Source organism: Rana temporaria, chromosome 12 (assembly GCF_905171775.1).
Source record: "Rana temporaria chromosome 12, aRanTem1.1, whole genome shotgun sequence".
Classification (NCBI taxonomy): domain Eukaryota; kingdom Metazoa; phylum Chordata; class Amphibia; order Anura; family Ranidae; genus Rana; species Rana temporaria.
Genome location: NC_053500.1, coordinates 44,362,462 through 44,380,541, shown reverse-complemented (window position 1 = coordinate 44,380,541; position 18,080 = coordinate 44,362,462). Strand labels below are relative to the sequence as shown.

The 18,080-nt window shown below is 44.2% G+C and overlaps 1 protein-coding gene across 2 annotated transcripts in view; it reads left to right on the top strand.

The window, feature by feature from the left end:
• The first annotated feature begins 2,991 nt into the window (after positions 1-2,991).
• Positions 2,992-18,080, top strand: part of LOC120919314 (WAS/WASL-interacting protein family member 2-like) — a 49,652-nt gene continuing 34,563 nt past the window's right edge. For both annotated transcript variants that reach the window (XM_040331412.1, XM_040331411.1), the window contains exon 1: positions 2,992-3,092. The gene's annotated coding sequence lies outside the window, so the exon portion shown is untranslated. The remainder of the gene's footprint in view (positions 3,093-18,080) is intronic.

Genomic DNA, 18,080 nt, shown 5'->3' with positions numbered 1-18,080 from the left:
GTTGGAGGGAAGCTTCAGAATGGCATAGATGTTTTTATTACAGATTATGTGAGCAGACTGCAGTTCCTCTTTAAGTAGGATGTATATCCTTGTTACTTGCTGGTCAGCTCAGAAAATAGTCCCAACTGCCATATAGCAGGGGGTGCAAGAGAACATCTATATCAGGGACTGTGGCAAGGTCAACGCATGGACCACAAGGCAGTAGGAGGACCGGCCAGGTTTCCGTAGGTGTAAATCCAAGTGTTTAGAAATGATAATATCACATCAAGCCGATAATAGTAAGTAATCCCCATCATGTAAAGAGAAGCCAAAATCATCTGGGCAGCAGGAGGACACAAAAAAGACAAAGGGGCAGATCCACAAAGATCTGCCTATCTTTAGGCAGGCGTAGCGTATCTACGATACACTACGCCGCTGTAACTTACTTTTTCTTCTTGTGAATTCTCAAAGAATCCGCGCGGTAAGTTACGGCGGCGTAGTGTATCTATTGCGGCGTAAGGGCGTGCAATTTCAAATGGGAGTGATGGGGGCGTGTTCTATGCAAATACGTCGTGACCCGACGTAAACACCTTTTTTTTTGAACGCCGCATGCGCCGTCCTTAAAATATCCCAGGGTGCATTGCGACAAAGTACGCCGCAAGGACGTATTGGTTTCGACGTGAAAGTAAATGACGTCACATTCCTATTCACGAACGACTTACGCAAACGACGCAAAAAAATTTAAATTAGACACGGGAACGACGGCCATACTTAACATTGAGTACGCCACCATATAGCAGCTTTAACTATACGCCGGAAAAAGCCGAACGGAAACGACGTAAAAAAATGCCTCGTACGTTCGTGGATCGTCGGAAATAGCTAATTTGCATACTCGACGCGGAAACGCCACCTAGCGGACGCCGAAAAATTGCATTTAAGATCCGACGGCGTACTAAGGCGTACACCTGTCGGATCTAACCCAGATGCCGTCATATCTTGTTTTGTGGATACAAAACAAAGATACGACGCGGGAAATTTAAAATTACGCCGGCGTAATCCTTTTGTGGATCTACCCCAAAAGCTTTTAGAAAATTGGTTATTTATTATTATTATTTTTTTTTATATATATATATTTTTTTTAAGGGTTAGGGGTTAATTATTTATTATTACTAAGTATTCATTTATTGAATGTATTTATTATTTATTTATTTTTGATTATTTTTATTTATTGAAATATTTATTTGAGTATTTATTTTACATTTATTTATTAATTTATTATTATTATTACTATTAGTAGTAGTATTAACACCTTAACCCTAGAAAAAAATAAAAAATAACCCTAACGTCTAATCCCAACCCTAACCTAACCTTAACTCTTACCCTAATGAAAAAAAAAAAAAAAAAAAATTAATAATAATGAAAAAAAAAAATTATAATAGCGAATGGATAAGCTAAAAAAAAGCTGATATACCTAGCAAAAAATGATGCAACAGATGATAGTTTTCTCTATTGGCTAATAGAAAAACGCCAAAGCTCAAAATCGCTGTATACAAACACGCAAGTCATGCGCCGTCCGTGGGGGTATCCCAGTGCGCATGCTCGAAATTAACCCGGAACAAGCCAATGTTTCAGACGGTTACGTCATTCTACGCAAATCCCTATTCGCGAATGACTTACGCAAACGACGTAAAAATTTCAAATTTCTACACGGGAACGACGGCCATACTTAACATTGAGTACGCCTCATAACAGTAGCTTTAACTATACGGCAGAAAAAGCCGAACGCAAACGACGTAAAAAAATGCGCCGGCCGGACGTACGTTCGTGGATCGCCGTAACTAGCTAATTTGCATACTCGACGCGGAATTCGACGGAAACGCTACCTAGCGGCCGGCGAAAAATTGCATCTTAGATCCGACGGCGTACTAAGACGCACGCCTGTCGGATCGACCCGAGATGCTGTCGTATCTTGTTTTGAAGATACAAAACAAAGATACGACGCGGGAAATTTAAAATTACGGGGCGTATCAATAGATACGCCGGCGTAATTCTTTTGTGGATCTGCCCCATAGTTTGTAGACGCTGTAACTTTTGTGTAAAACCACCCAATATACGCTTATTGGGATTTTTTTTACCAAAGACAGGTAGTAGAATACATATTGGTCTAAATTGATGAAGACCAAGACCAGTCCCGACGAGCTCGCGCGCAGAAGCGAATGCATATGTGAGTAGCGCCCGCATATGAAAACGGTGTTCAAACCCCACAAGTGAGGTATCACCGCGATCGATAGAGCGAGAGCAATAATTCTAGCCCTAGACCTTCTCTGTAACTCAAAAGATGCAACCTATAGAATTTTTTAAACGTCGCCTATGGAGATTTTTAAGGTTTAAAGTTTGACGCCATTCCACGAGCGGGCGCAATTTTGAAGCGTGACATGTTGGGTATCATTTTGCTCGGCGCAACATTATCTTTCACAATATAAAAAAAATTGGGCTAACTTTACTGTTGTCTTGCTTTTTAATTTAAAAAAGTGAATTTCTTCCAAAAAAAGCGCGCTTGTAAGACCGCTGCGCAAATACGGTGTGACAAAAAGTATTGCAATGACCGCCATTTTATTCTCTAGGGTGTTAGAAAATATATATATATATATATATATAATGTTTGGGGGTTTTAAGTAATTTTCTAGCAAAAAAAATATTTTAATCTTGTAAACGCCAAATCTGAAAAAAACAGCCAAGGTCCTTAAGTGGTTAAGTGCCCAGTAAGCAAGTGGTTAAAAACGGTATTTTAGTTGCGTTTCCATTTCTCCCCTGTGACGTCAGGGATCTCCACAATACAACTCTCCCACAGATGACAGCATGGCCCCGCCCTCCTCACCCAGTACACACGGCTGCCCCGCCCCCGTCTCCCTATACACAGCGCTGCCCCTCCCAACATGGCCGCTCCCGCACTACGCCAGTAGCTGCGCTCTGACGCGATGACGTTCCCGGGGGCGGTGCGCCACGCCCCTTGCGGTGACTCCATTTTGTGCTTGTGGGCGAAGCTGCGGCTTCTATTTCCGGGTTGTCGGAGCCCGGGGAGAGCGGAAAGTGGAGGGAGCCGCGGAGAGAGGGTGAGGTGGTGGGGAAGGGGGTGGGTTGGCGCTGATATAAAGCGGGGCTCCTCACTTCATTAGACGGAGTGTCCAGACTTATGTGCGGGGTGACGGGCACGTCCTGTACACCGGCCTGTGTGAGAAGATACAGAGTCCGCACAGGGGGTGCTGATACTTGTAGCTCTCCACCGCCAGGGGGTGTAACGTACACCTGTGGGGGGCTCATGGGATGCAGCCACCCATAGCAACCAATCAGAGTGTGGTGTTGCTGCAGTGACAGCTGACTGGTTGCTATGGGTTACTGTGTGCTTGGCTGGGTTGCTATCAGCCTGTTTACCTGATTTGGAACTACAAATCCCAGCCAGACATTCTAGTCCTTCTATGCCTGGCCTCATAGACGTGTGTGTGTATATATGTATATATAAGAAGATGGCAATAGATTTCATCGTTTATAACCGACGAGGGACTACAAGTCCCAGCATTGCAGACAGCTTCTCTCTACTGGGGGCACACAATTTACTTTAGATGGCCCATACACTACACAGATCTGATTGTACACGGGATGGCCCATACGCTGCACAGATCTGATTGTACACGGGATGGCACATACTCTGCACAGATCTGATTGTACACGGGATGGCCCATGCGCTGCACAGATCTGATTGTACACGGGATGGGGCATACGCTGCACAGATCTGATTGTACACGGGATGGCACATGCTCTGCACAGATCTGATTGTACACGGGATGGCACATACTCTGCACAGATCTGATTGTACACGGGATGGGGCATACGCTACACAGATCTGATTGTACACGGGATGGGGCATACGCTACACAGATCTGATTGTACACGGGATGGGGCATACTCTGCACAGATCTGATCTTAAATTACAAAAGCAATGCAGTATGAGGATAAACCTAAACAATCCATTTGGTTAGTATTAAATCAGACAGGCCATTGGACTACTTGGGTGATAGTAGATCTAAAGGAGACGGTACAATCAGATTGTATATAGTGTATGACCAGCTTTAGATTTATGAAAGTATATGAGAACACACCTTGACAATGCATTCCGTTTATTTGACACAACTCGCTTTACTTAGATCTTTAGGAGATTGTACTGTGTATGATGGGGTTGCTGCTGTTGAGCACCAAGCTGTGTGGAGTGGATGGACACTGTGGTGACAGATTAAGGAATAACTATATATTTTTATAATTCAACTCTAACAAAAGGTTTTCTTTAGTTTTGGAAGGAGTGGAGAGGGAGTAGAGCCCCTGTCGGTGTTTATTGCTGTCTGTGTCCCCGTTGGGGAGATTCCCTCTCTAGGTACATAGAGTTACATGGTAGGTGAGGTAGAAAAGACACAAGTCATACCCATGTGTGTGATTGTAGGTCAGTGTTACATTGTATATCCCTGTATGTTGTGGTCATTCAGGTGCTTCTCTAATAGTTTATTGATACGATCGATTCCCCGCTGAGACCACCGCCTGTGGAAGGGAATTCCACATCCTTGCCGCTCTTACAGTAATGAACCCTCTACATCAGGGATAGGCAATTAGCGGACCTCCAGCTATTGCAGAACTACAAGTCCCATGAGGCATAGCAAGACTGACGGCCACAAGCATGACACCCAGAGGCATGATGGGACTTGTAGTTTTGCAGCAGCTGGAGGTCTGCTAATTGCATATCCCTGCTCTACACGGTTTAAGGTTAAACCTCTTTTCTAATTCTAGTTTTATTTTTCCTGTTTACTGTTATCAGCAAAAGTGAAAGCACATCCCACATGTTGAGTTGTCCCCAGAGCAGGATTAGAGGGGAAATCTAATGGGGACACGAGTTCTGGTGACAACCAGGGATTCCATCACTTTGCAGGGATTTCCTCTCACTTCCTGTTTGGCTATGGCACAGGAAGTGAAGGGAAATCTCCCAAATAGGACACAGATGGCAAAAATCATTATAACCCTCTCTCTTTATCCAAAAGGGGGGGGGGGGGGTTGTCTTTTTAGTTTCATGTTTATCCCCCCCCCCACCTATAGGGGGGTGGGCTGCTTCTTGTACAGGTGGAGAATTCCAGTCCTTCCTATTGGTAGATCATTTGTTATACACCCCTCTTCCCTTTTTTTCTATCTATTTATAATTGCCCGATTTATTGTTTTGATCAGCTAATAACCTTTAAAAAAAAAAGTGATTTTGCTGTGATTTGTGTTTATTTTTTTTGGGCCAAATTGTTGTTGGGCAGATTAAAAAACACAAATTGCTGCAAAAAACCTCATTGCATGCTTTTCTGCGGCTTCTCCATTAAAGTCTATTAAACCAAAAAAGCACAGCAAAAAAAAGTCCTTGTCCTTTCCAAATACGCAGCAGCTGAAAGAAGCACAGATGTGAACGTGTCCCATAGGAAAGCAAGTTATAGGGACTGTAGTGTGTTTCTGAGGTGTGACTCAGGCCTGAGACGTTTGGTAATAAACCATTAAAAAAACTAAAATTGTCCCTTTTTATAGTACAAAAAGAGCAAATATTTGCTACTGTAAGGGGTTAATTTTTTACTGTGGGACAGTGAAAGTAATATTTATGGTAGCGATTTTTTTTATTTTTTTTGTACTATAATAGGCTATTATTTTTTTTTACCCCATTATGTTACTGGCCCAGGATTATGAAAATAATATAGGGACCACGCTATAGTCTAATGACGGCTACAGCGCGGACTCCAATTGCCGGGAGGATATCAATAGACGTCCTCCCCTTAGCGCGCGCTGTGATCACGGATCCGAGTAAGGGGCCGGTCTCGGCCCCTTACCACGTGATCAGCTGTCAGCCAATGACAGCTGATCACGTGATCAAACCAAAGCTTGGTAATCGTATTTTTTTTTTCTCCCCTCGCTGACAGCGTGAGGAGAAAAAAGACGATCACCGGCTGCTGAGTGAGGGACATCGGTCTCCAGTGGAAGAGTCAATTCTGCCTCATTGGTGGACACAATTACCACCTGCCAGTGCCATCTCTCAGTGCCAATCAGTACCACCTATCAATACCCATCACTGCCACCTATCAATGCCCACCAGTGGTACCTATCAGTGCCACCTATTAGTGCCAATTCTCAGTACCACCCATGAGTGCCACTTCTCAGTGCCGCCTTATCTGTGCCCACCAGTGCAGCCCATCAGTGTACATCAATGAAGGTGAAAAATGACCCGTTTGCAAAATTTTATAACAAAATATAAAACGTTTTTGCATTTCTTTTTATTTTTCAATTCTGTCTTTTTTTCTTTTTTTTTTTTTTTTTACAAAAAATAACCTCCAGAGGTAATCAAATACCACCAAAATAAAGCTCTATTTGTGGGGAAAAAATGATTAAAATGCAATTTGGGTACAGTGTTGTATGACCGCGCAATTGTCATTCATAGAGTGAGAGCGCTAAAAATTGGTCTGGGCAGGAGGGGGGGTTTAAGTGCCCAGAGAAAGCAAGTGGGTATATCTCTCTCTATCAGGGAAAACGTTTATTGAAATTCAACAAACAATACAAATTGAAATCACATTCCAGAGAATTAGGTGAAAACTTTTATGGCAAGCCTGTTCTATTGTATATGACAATGATGGACGGCCCCCTCCAGGGAGAATTTATCTATTTTCTGCACAATAGAAGTGATGGACTGGGCACTGTGGCACCTTCCAGTGGGCAGCACAGCGTTGATCTACCAGGAGTGTGGGCAGAGAAGTGTAGGGTTGTGGGGGAAGAAATGAATGGAGAATTCTAATAAAGTATCATTATTCTGTAAATGTCTCATCTCTTACAGGTGTGTGTTAGTGAGGCACATGATGTAGAAGCACACAGCTCGGAGCTCTGTACATTGGAACACTCAGTGTAGACTGGTGCTTGTGGTTTTATGTACCCCCGGGGGGGAAGGGGGCCCCCCCTGAGTCTGGCTTCCATACTGTGAGGATCCAGCTAGTCAGATCCTGACATGATTCAAAATCGTAGAGATTGTGAACCTTCAGTTCTTTTTTTCAAATTAAAATAACAAACGTGATACTTGCCTAGTCTGTGTAATTGTATTGCACAGAGCTGTCCCTTTCCTCCTCTTCTGGGGTCCCCTGCCAGCACTCTCAGCTCCTCCCTTCCAAGTGCCCCCATAGCAAGCTGTGTGGTGTACGGCGCACTCTCAACTATGGCTGTTTGTGTCCATAGACAGTGTGGCTCAACAACCTCCACCGGGGGATCGCCAGTGCCCGTGGAAGTGTTTAGGAAGGCTCAGATATTGGAAGGTTTTTTGTTTTTTAGTTTAATGCAGAGATTACATTAAAGTGGTAGTAAACTCTGTACTACTACTTTTACCTATAGGTAAGCCTATAATAAGGCTTACCTGTAGGTATAAAGAATATCTCCTAAACCTTACAGGTTTAGGAGATATTCCCCCCCGCAATGCGCCGCTGACTGCAGCGGCGCATGCGCAGCGGGGATCCTCGGCTAAAGGGCCGGCAGCCGCCGGACCTTGCTGGGGAGAAGTCTCCCGCGTGCATGCACGGGAGTGACGACATCGCCGCTCCAGCCAGCCACAGCGCTGGAGCGGCGATACCCGGAAGACACGCAGAGGAAAGATGACATCTCCCTCGGCGTGGACCAGGTAAATTCCTCTCACCTCGTCCCGAGGTAAGTATTTCATAATCAGCTAGTATGCGGTGCATACTAGCTGATTATGGCTTTTGCTTTTCAGGTTTAAAAAAAAAAATGACAGCGGGTATACAACCGATTTAAAGCAATATTAAACCAAAAAGCAAACATTTTATTATATTGCCGCTTACCAATTCTTAGATGTGATGGCTGCATTGGTTTTTTAATTTTTATTTATTTTTTTAGATTTTTCTATCATCTATTTTCATCTAGAGATCCAGTCAGTCTCTTGTTTTTTAAAAGCTCAAGCTCTTTGCAGATGTATCAAGTTACAGGGATAAGACAAACCATTTAACACTGTCCGGGGTGCTTACAATGATCACGTTTTATTTATGTAAAATCTTTTCATCTCTAACCTGCAGCAATGTAAACCTGGGCGAAACCCCTTTGCACACGGGGGCGGGCATACATCCTGGCATTCTAGTGCCCCTGGGAAGCACAGGTGCAGCGCCCAGCCTTGCCGCCTGGTAAAATCCCGGTTGGCTGCGGCTGGACAGGGCAAATGCCGTACTGAGTGGTACTTGCTGTTGGTGCCCTGTGTGTTCAGTGATGAATGTCTTTATAAAGGTACAAGATGACTGTGCTGTCATTTGTAGTGTCGGTGGAAAAACTCTCATTCTGCCCCTAAAGTGATTGTGAAGGCTTCTTTTTTCCCCAGTAATAAACATATTCTACTTATCTGCCCTGTGCAATGGTTTTGCGCAGAGTAGCCCTAAATCTCCTATTCTGGGGTCCCCCCGCCGGCGCTTTTGGCTTCTTCTCCAAGTGCCCCCATAGCAAGCCGCTTGTTATGGGGGCACTCGTGCAGGCTTGATCTCGAGCTGGGCTGTGTGTGTCTATCCCTGCTCCCTTCTCGCAAGAGAGAAAAGGGAGAAGCGTTGCTGCAGACACTTACAGCACTGGATCGAGATCTGCTTCAGGTAAGTGTTTAATGCTGGGGGGCGTATAAAGGGTCTGTGCGGCTGCACAGATCAGAAAACGTCACACTGCCTGGGCAGTGCCGACTTCCTGGCGGGCTCTGCACGTGCGGCTGCGAACACACCTGAGCTCATCCTTGGCTCCTAAATTTGCGCACTGTTTACAAGGAAATTCCTGTATATATTTAGAGCAGCCTCAACCTTTTTTTACCATGCGATACTTTTCAGGTCTTGGGGACCCCCCTGTTTAAAGTGATCATAAATGAAAAATGTTTATAAAAACAAACATGTTATACTTGCCTGCTGCGCAGTGGTTTTACACAGAGCATCCCCGATCCCCGCTGGTGCTCTGGTCCCTCCCCCTTGCTGAGTGCCCATAGTAAGCCGCTTGCTTTGGGGGCACTTGTACGTGCTTGTTTCCGAGCTAGCTCTTTGCATCCATAAGACAGAGATAAAGGCTTAGTCCTGCCTCACTGGCTGTGATTGATAGCAGCAGGTGCCAATGACTCCTGCTTCTGCATCCCAGCCAATCAGGAAGGAGAGACCCAGGAGAGCCTTGGATCTTGTGCACATTGCTGGATCGAGATTGGGCTTAGGTAAGTATTGGGGGGGGGGGGGGGGGGAGCAAGCACACACTGAATTTTTAAAAAACCTTCAGCCTTTTTAACCACTTTAATTTCTGTCTACAACTCCCATTACATTAGTGTGATCGGCATGAGAAATGCCCCATTACATTGGTGGTTGGTGACAGAAGCCCCTTTATATTGATCACTAGTAGGGAAAGGGTCCCCTTTTGTTGGTGGTGCTTTGGAGATGTGGCCCTTTACAGTGGGGCTCAATGGGAAGCGTGTCCCCTTACAGATAGCTGGGGGGGGGGGGGGGGTTAGCAATGAACGCACATACTGTATATCAGGGATATGCAATTAGCGGACCTCCAGCGGTTGCAAAACTACAAGTCCCATCATGCCTCAGCCTCTGGGTGTCATGCTTGTGGCTGTCAGAGTCTTGCTATGCCTCATGGGACTTGTAGTTCTGCAACAGCTGGAGGTCCGCTAATTGCATGTCTCTGCAATTATTAAGCGGGACTCTTGCGGCAAGGTCTACTTTAAGCAGTAACAGGGGAGCGAGGTAGTCAGGATAGGGGATTGTGTGAAATGATGGGTCAATTCTTAAGTAGTTTTATTATTGCTCCTTTTAGTGATTGTAAAGTGACGCAGCCTCTAATTATGTGTGTTTTGTACACCAGTCAGCTGTAATTATGTCGCTTCATAGGTCTAAGCCTTCTGAAAGCTGCCACACAGCATGTATGATATGTTTTTTATGTTATGTGTGATTATAGAGTCACAATTTTATAGATCGTTTTAAGTTTAAGAAGTTCTATAATATAAAGAAGCTATTAGTAATGTGCATAAAATATGAATGGGAACAACACAGAAGGAATCGCTTTTGTCGTGACGATTAGAATGTTATTTACAAAACATTCTACAGTTTATGCCAAAACTTCAAACCTACCACATCTAAAAATGAGGGTAAGAGCTGGTTCACACTGCAGAGGCACGACTTCGGGGCCGACTCTGCACGTCGTCCTGAGGACGACTTCAGAGGAGATTTGCAAAACGACTTCTGTATAGATGTCAATGCAGGTCGCCCCGAGCCGCCCCCGAAGTCGTACAGGAACCTTTTTCTAAGTCGGAGCGACTTGCGTCGCTCCTATTAGAACGGTTCCATTGCATTGAATGGGACGCGACTCGTCAGGCGGCTGAGCCACCTGACGAGTCGCCCCTGTGAACCGGGTCTTAGAGCATCTGTCTTTTTTTTTTTTGCAGTATGTGAATTGGTTGGTAAGTTTTCTTCCCTCTTAGATTCCAGTGACATTTAGCCCTCTTTCACACTTGTGCAACTTGTCATGCGACAAAAGTCGCAGGACAAGTTGTACCCCATGTTTTCCAATGAGTAACATTCATATCTGTGCGACTTCAAAATAGTCCCTGCACTATTTTGGTCTGACTTTGATGCGACTTAAAGGGGTGGTTCACCCTAATAACGACTTTCCCTTATTACACTGGCCCCCCACATTACAATACGATTAAAGCTATTATTATTTTTTTGATGCTGTACATACCTTTGTACAGCATATTCACCCGTGGCTTCGGGGTTGCGAGTCCCGCGGGAGTGGGCGTTCCTAACATGTCTGTGATTGACGTTTTGACCAAAAACGAGCTCCCCCCCCCCGTCGCGTAAGCCGCGTCACGGTTGGCGAAAGGAGCCGAACGGCGAGTTGCCGCTATACTGCGCATCGCCGTTCGGCTCCTTTCGTCAATCGTGACGCGGCTTACGCGACGGGGGGGAGCTCGTTTTTGGTCAAAACGTCAATCACAGACATGTTAGGAACGCCCACTCCCGCGGGACTCGGAAGCTACGGGTGAATATGCTGTACAAAGGTATGTACAGCATCAAAAAAGAAATAATAGCCTTAATCGTATTGTAATGTGGGGGGCCAGTGTAATAAAAAAAAAGTCGTTTTTAGGGTGAACCACCCCTTTAAGGTTCATAGATCTCAAGATTACACAGGCAAAAGCCATGGCAAAATCGTGTGACTTTCAGGTCGCACAAGTATGAAAGGGGCCTAAATAATGAGGGTGATAGAGCGGGAAGGCATCATCACTATTAACAACCCCATAGAAGTTTTAACCTTTTCCTGATCTACTGTCTTTATCTGTTGGAGGGATTATAATAAAATGTAAAGCAGACCCAAACTCAAATTTTAAAATAAAGCTTTCCTAACGCTTTTTTATTTTATTTTTTTATGCTGGTATAGATCAGCAAAGTAGTAACATAAATTGTTCCCAGAATTGACAGCGTTCTGTGAATGGCCAAGGGGAGAGGATGCGTGGATAAATGACACTAGCACTTCTGTGTATGAGAGTTGCAGTGGGCCAAAAATACAACGCTTGCTGTAGTATCCACCTTAAAGCGGAGTTCCACCCAAAAATGGAACTTAAGCTTTTCGGAATCGGTTGGGGAGCGGATACTTGTGTAATTCAGGTATTTGCTTTCCACTTCCTGCCATGTCTGGTGCCTACTTTGTCCCCCCTCCCTGTCTTCTGGGAGACGTACAGGGCCGAGAAGACAACAGGGACCAGTGGGATCGTGCAAGGTGACTCGCGCATGCGCAGTAGGGAACCAGGAAGTGAAGCCGCAGCCACGATAGCCAGAGATGAAATATTGAAATGTGTCCAGTTTATCTATGGCCACCTAACAATCGACTTCTTTCAAACAGGACTGCTGGAAAATGTTTAGTTCAGCGGCTGCAGCGCTTATCTGTGTGTTTTGGCAACGGAGCTGTTCCTGCTGTCAGGATACAATGGCACAGCAAGGAGGATTCTTCCATCTACATCACTTGTGTAGATGGGGATTCCTCCTCCTTTTTTTTTTTTTTTTTTTTTAACTACTTGACCTCCAGAAGATTTACCCCTAAAGCCCCCCCCCCCCCCCTACCGTTCATGACCAAGCAATTTTTTGTTTGTGATACAGCACTGCGTTACTTTAACTGACAATTGTGCGCTCATGTATCGCTGTACCCAAATAAAATGTCATTTTTTTTCCACACAAATAGAGCTTTCTTTTGGTGGTAATGATCGCCTCCTGTTGTTTTTTTTTTGCGCTATAAACCAAGCAATACTGACAATTAAAAGAAAAAAAAAAAATTTTAATCTAATTTTATTTATAAATTTAGGCTAATATGTATTCTGGTACATGTTTTAAAAAAATAATAATCCCAATAAGTGTAAATTGGTTTGTGCAAATGTTATTTATATATATATATATATATATATATATATATATATATATATATATATATATATATATATATATATATATATATATATATATTTTTATATACTAGTAATGTTTTGGATTAGCAACTTGTAACTGGACTGCGATATTGCGCCGGACACTGACCCTTTTGAAACTTTGCAGGTACCAGTGACGCTAATATAGTGCTAAAAAATATGCATTGTCACTGTACGAATGACACTGGCTGGGAAGGGGTTAAACATCTAGGGCAGGGGTAGGTAAACATCTCGGGTATGAACAATATGGGAGAAGTCAAAGATTGAAGTGTTGCCTCCTCACACCTGATTTAAACCTCTAATTGATGTACTACAGTGTCACAATCATGTACATTGTGCGTCAATCATGGGTTTGAATCGGGGTGAAGGGGCAACATATTGCCTCCTCACCACCTGTCAAACACACTCTAATCGCTTTTCAGAGGTGCAGCAGTGCCTGCTACACTTATGAATGAGCTCTCAGTTGCATTCAGGGGCTTGTTCACACACAAAGCTGGGGGAGGTGGTAAAAGGTAAAACCCTGCTGTTGTATCAGGGTTTTACAGCCCCCCAATCTCTACCCCCTTTGGCTGCTGAGGCAGCAGCCAATGGTGTACACCTGCCGAAGTGGGAATGAAACCCCCCTGTTTCTTTTGGTGGGTGCTACTGCCTGCCAGTCATGACCAATTCAAGTACATGGGGCCGCTCTGCACGTGCCCGGTAACTGCATGCTTCTGCGGGGTTTAAGGGATTAGCACAGGTGGTGAGAAAGCGACACAACACTGCCTGCTTTAACCCCCTGTTTGCTGTACATCTCAAGGTTGCAGGGCTCTTGCAGAGTGGCCTCATTCACTTGAATGGGTCATGCTTGGCAGGTGCTATACCCACCAACCATGACAGGGGCTTAAACCACTGGGGTTAAAGGGGGTGTGGTGGGGGTGGTAAAAACACGTCTTAACTAAACACTAAACTTAACACCCCCCAACTTAAATTAACCCTTACTGCACCCACGGTGTGGGTAAACTGCAGCACATCAGTGTAAAAAGCAGCCCTATGCTATTCTGCCCAGTGTATTCACACTGACCTGAAGATCTTTCCTGCTGCTGGCACCACTCTGTACCACTAGTCGGGATAGGAGGTGGAGTGCAGATGGCACAGGAGCCAGCAGTACAAAGGCATCGGCTTGTGTAGCTTTTGCTCCCCACTACAACTCCAACTTTTACAAGTAGTCCCTCTGCATTGCACTTTCATGCTCCTGGGTGGCGGGTCAGCAAGCATGACCCGCGATCTACCTGTCACCTGGCTGCGATCTACTGGTAGATTGTGATCTACAGGTTGCTGACCTCCGATCTAGGGCAATCCAAGGGTTTAATGTGCGCCTAACCAGTGGTGCTTTTACTAAGGGAACTGATGAATTTTACTCCACAAAATCCATCACTTTTGCCCTGTCAGAATGGAGCTCTGCCTTGTTTACATAGGCATAGCTCCGTTCTGTGTCTCTCCTTGCCATTCGGCGACATCCATCGGCTGGCACTTGCTGATTGGCTTGTGATGTGTCAAATCACAGCACAGTGTTGGATCACATACTAGGTACTTGATCCTATGCAGGAGAGCCGCTCTGCCGCCGTATTAAGTTATGTGGCCAGCAAGAGTTTAATCAGCCCGTGGGGATGATTGAAAAAAATGGACCCGTCTATGGCCAGTCTTGGTATGCTTCCTCTATTGAAGGGGAGGATGCAAATCAGATTGGCCTATCAATCGGAGGTTATGTGGTTAACACTAAAGGGAGCATTGTGCAATGTTTTCTCCCCTTTTTCACAATCTGCCTGTACAGCTGAGTCTTCAGGTGTGATGGGGGGAGTGCGGGCCCCGGAGGTGTGACTGCATAGCGCCGCTGCATACCTTACCTGAAGGCAGGTACAAAACTTCTAAAAATGTGGATTATCCAGAAAACAGGAGGTACGTGATCTGTGGGTTGAAAGCCTGACGCTGCCTCTGGTAATCCTCTCTCCTCTCTTTTTATAGTGCATTACAGTGTTGGGGGGTCAAGGTTTTGTGGCCTTTGAAAAACGTGCGATTTGCCAAGTTTAGCTCATTCATTTCCTCAATAAGGAACTGCTATGCAGGAAACTCTTCTGGTTTTATTGCTGGATATACTCTCTTGGATCCTTGGATTTTTACTACACTGTACAAAGTTCTTGTCGGCAATCAAAAATCTGCTTTTTAGGCTTTACATTTAGTGCATCTCCGAAGTTGCATGATTACCAGTGCGACTTTGATCTGACTTTACATTCTCTGGACCAAAGTAAAGCAAGAACCTTTTCTGAAGTCGCAGCAACTTCTGTAGTGTCAGTAGGAACGGATCTCATAGAAATGCATTGAATTTTACATGTTCTGCAACTTGGGGTCTCAGAAGTCGGATCCCAAGTCGCACGAGTATGAAAAGGAACCTAACTCAAATGGGATCCGTTTCCTGTTGATTCTGATTGGATGGTTAGCAGACTTTATTGCTCTTTACTTTGAGAACTCTTGTGTGGTATGATAACCACTCCCGCAGTGCTATGCAGGAAATGGCAACAATGATGTATGCAAATATTTCTCTGATCTCTTAACTGATTGATAAAAAAATAAAAAGTAACCAACGCATCAGCAGGAAGTGGCATACCTGTTCCTGCAGAATGAATGCAATCTGGTACTGCCCAGAGCCTCCCATCTTAGATATGTCTAAGCTGCTTTATGCATAATCGTATACATGTCTTTCTGCCACACACATGACAATGTCTGGGCCTGCTGATACGTCATTCTGACACCATGCATTGAGTTGTGGGATTGGAGTAGAACAGTGTGCCCAACCTCTACCAATAAGACAGGAAGAAAACTGCTGCAACAGGTACATTCATGGGCTATTATCACAGTATCTGCCGCTGCAACAAGAAGTATAGGCTGAGGGGTTTGTTGTCTACCACCCAGAATGGTAGTTATTTTTACTTTTGATTTTTGCATGTTGCTTTTAAAGCAGGGGTTCACCCCCCAAAAAAATATTTTAACATTACATTTAGCCGAGTTGTCATAATGACAATCGGCTGTTTTTTTAAAATTTTATCCCCGTACATACCGTATTTTCACCGCCGCTTCCGGGTATGTCTTCTGCGGGACTGGGCGTTACTAATTGATTGACAGGCTTCCGACCGTCGCATACAGCGCGTCACGAGTTGCCGAAAGAAGCCGGACTGCGAGTCGCCTCTATACGGCGCCTGCGCAACGATGTTAGGCTTTTTTTCGGCAACTCGTGACGTGCAGTATGCGACGGTTGGAAGCCTGTCAATCAATTGGGAACGCCCAGTCCCGCAGAAGACATACCCGGAAGCGGCGGTGAAAATACGGTATGTACGGGGATAAAATTAAAAAGAACAGCCGATTGTCATTGTGACAACTCGGCTGAATGTAACGTTAAAAATTTTTTTTTTGGGTGAACCCCCGCTTTTAAGTAGTTATCCTTTAAAACAAGTCTCCAAACTACGACCTGTGAGCCACATCCAGTCTGTTTCGAGATTTTATCTGGCTTGCAGCTAGTTTTAGTGGTGTATCCTCAAACTTGATGCATAGACCGAGGATTCAGATCAGGTGGTTGCTGCTTCTAAAGGTGAACCTGATATTGGGGGGACTATGATACGGGTCCTGATGCAGGGGGGGCCCCTAATGGGGATCGTGATGGCGGGGACCCTGATGGGGATCGTGATGCAAGGGGTGGCACTGATGTAAGGGGGCCCTGATATGGATTTGGGATCCTGCTATAAGGGGGACTCTAATATGAATGGGGGACCCTGATATGGATGTGGGCTGATTGGGATCCTGGTGTAAGGGGGATCACTAATATGGATTCTAATGTAATGGGGGACCCTGATTGAAATCCTAATGTGGGGGGACTCTGATGTAAGGGGTGACTCTGATGGGGACTCTGATGTGAAGAGAGGACTTTTAATGTGAGGGAGGCTTCTGCTGTGAAGCAGGGCAAATCATTAGCAAGACCTTATCTGGAATATGAAGTTCAGTTTTGGGCACCAATTCTCAACGGATATCGGGGAACAGGAGAAAGTGCAGAGAAGGGCAACCAAACTGATAAGATGCATGGAGGAGCTCAGCTATGAAAAGAGATTAGAGGAACTGAATTTATTCCCTCTTAAAGGGGTTGTAAAGGTACAATTTTTTTATTTTTTCCTAAATAGTTTCCTTTACCGTAGTGCAGTCCTCCTTCACTTACCTCATCCTTCCATTTTGCTTTTAAATGTCCTTATTTCTTCTGGGAAAAAATCCTCACTTCCTGTTCTATATATCTATATCTCTATATCTATCTCTATATCTATCTATCTCTCTATATATATATATATATATATATATATATATATATATATATATATATATATATATATATATATATATATATATATATATATATATATATATATATATATATATATATATATATATATATATATATATATATATATATATATATCTATCTATCTATCTATCTATATATATATTTGGACTTGTGTCTTTTTTTTTTTTTTTCAACCTGACTATATAATCAGTGCATTGATTATCAGTGCAGACCCATCGAGGATGCCCACTTCAGACCATTGGGTAAGCCCACCAGCACTGCCAATTGGTGCCCCTCATTGATGCTTGAGCAGTGCCACCTATCTGTGATGCATATAAGTGCAGCCTCATCAGTGAAGGAGAGAACATAATTATTTACAAAGTTTTGTAACGGAAACTAAGAAGCTTTTTTTGTTTTAATTGTAGCGGCAGGGGAAGTGCCCAGTATTGAAGTGGTTAAAGTACACCTGTCATAAGGGAAATATGAAGACTGCCTTTGGTGATGTCCTTTTTAGAACAATGCTAGTGGATGAGCGGTTTTGCTGATCCAGTCACTGACCCCTAAGAAGTATGAAAATACAGAGAAAAAGTCCTACTGTCCATACTTGTTCTAGATTGGTTAGTATTAAAGCAAGAGTTTCAGCGTTCTCTGAGAGGAGATCCGCAGGGGCAGCCTCATTGGGTCTGTCCTCCACCATAGTTCTCTTCATACCCCGATCTCGTGTGTGTGTGTGTGTGTGTATAATGTGAGATATAAAAAGTTACACACCCCTGCTAAAATGTCATCTTCAATGGCAATATTTGCCCTCTCTTCTTTGCAAAAACACTCCAAATCTGTCAGATTGCGAGGACATCTCCTCTGCACAGCCCTCTTCAGATCACCCCACAGATTTTCAATCGGATTCAAGGCTGGGCACTGGCTGTGCCATTCCAAAACTTTAATCCTCTGGTGAAGCCATTCCTTTGATTTGCATGTGTTCTTTGGGTCATTGTCATGCTGAAAGATGAAGTTCCTCTTCATGTTTAGCTTTCTAGTAGAAACCTGAAGATTTTGTGCCAATATTGACTGGTATGTGGAACTGTTCATAATTCCCTCTACCTTGACTAAAGCCCCTGTTCCAGCTGAAGGAAAAACAACCCCAAAGCATGATGCTGCCACCACCATGCTTCACTGTTGGTATGGTGTTCTTTTGGTGATGTGCAG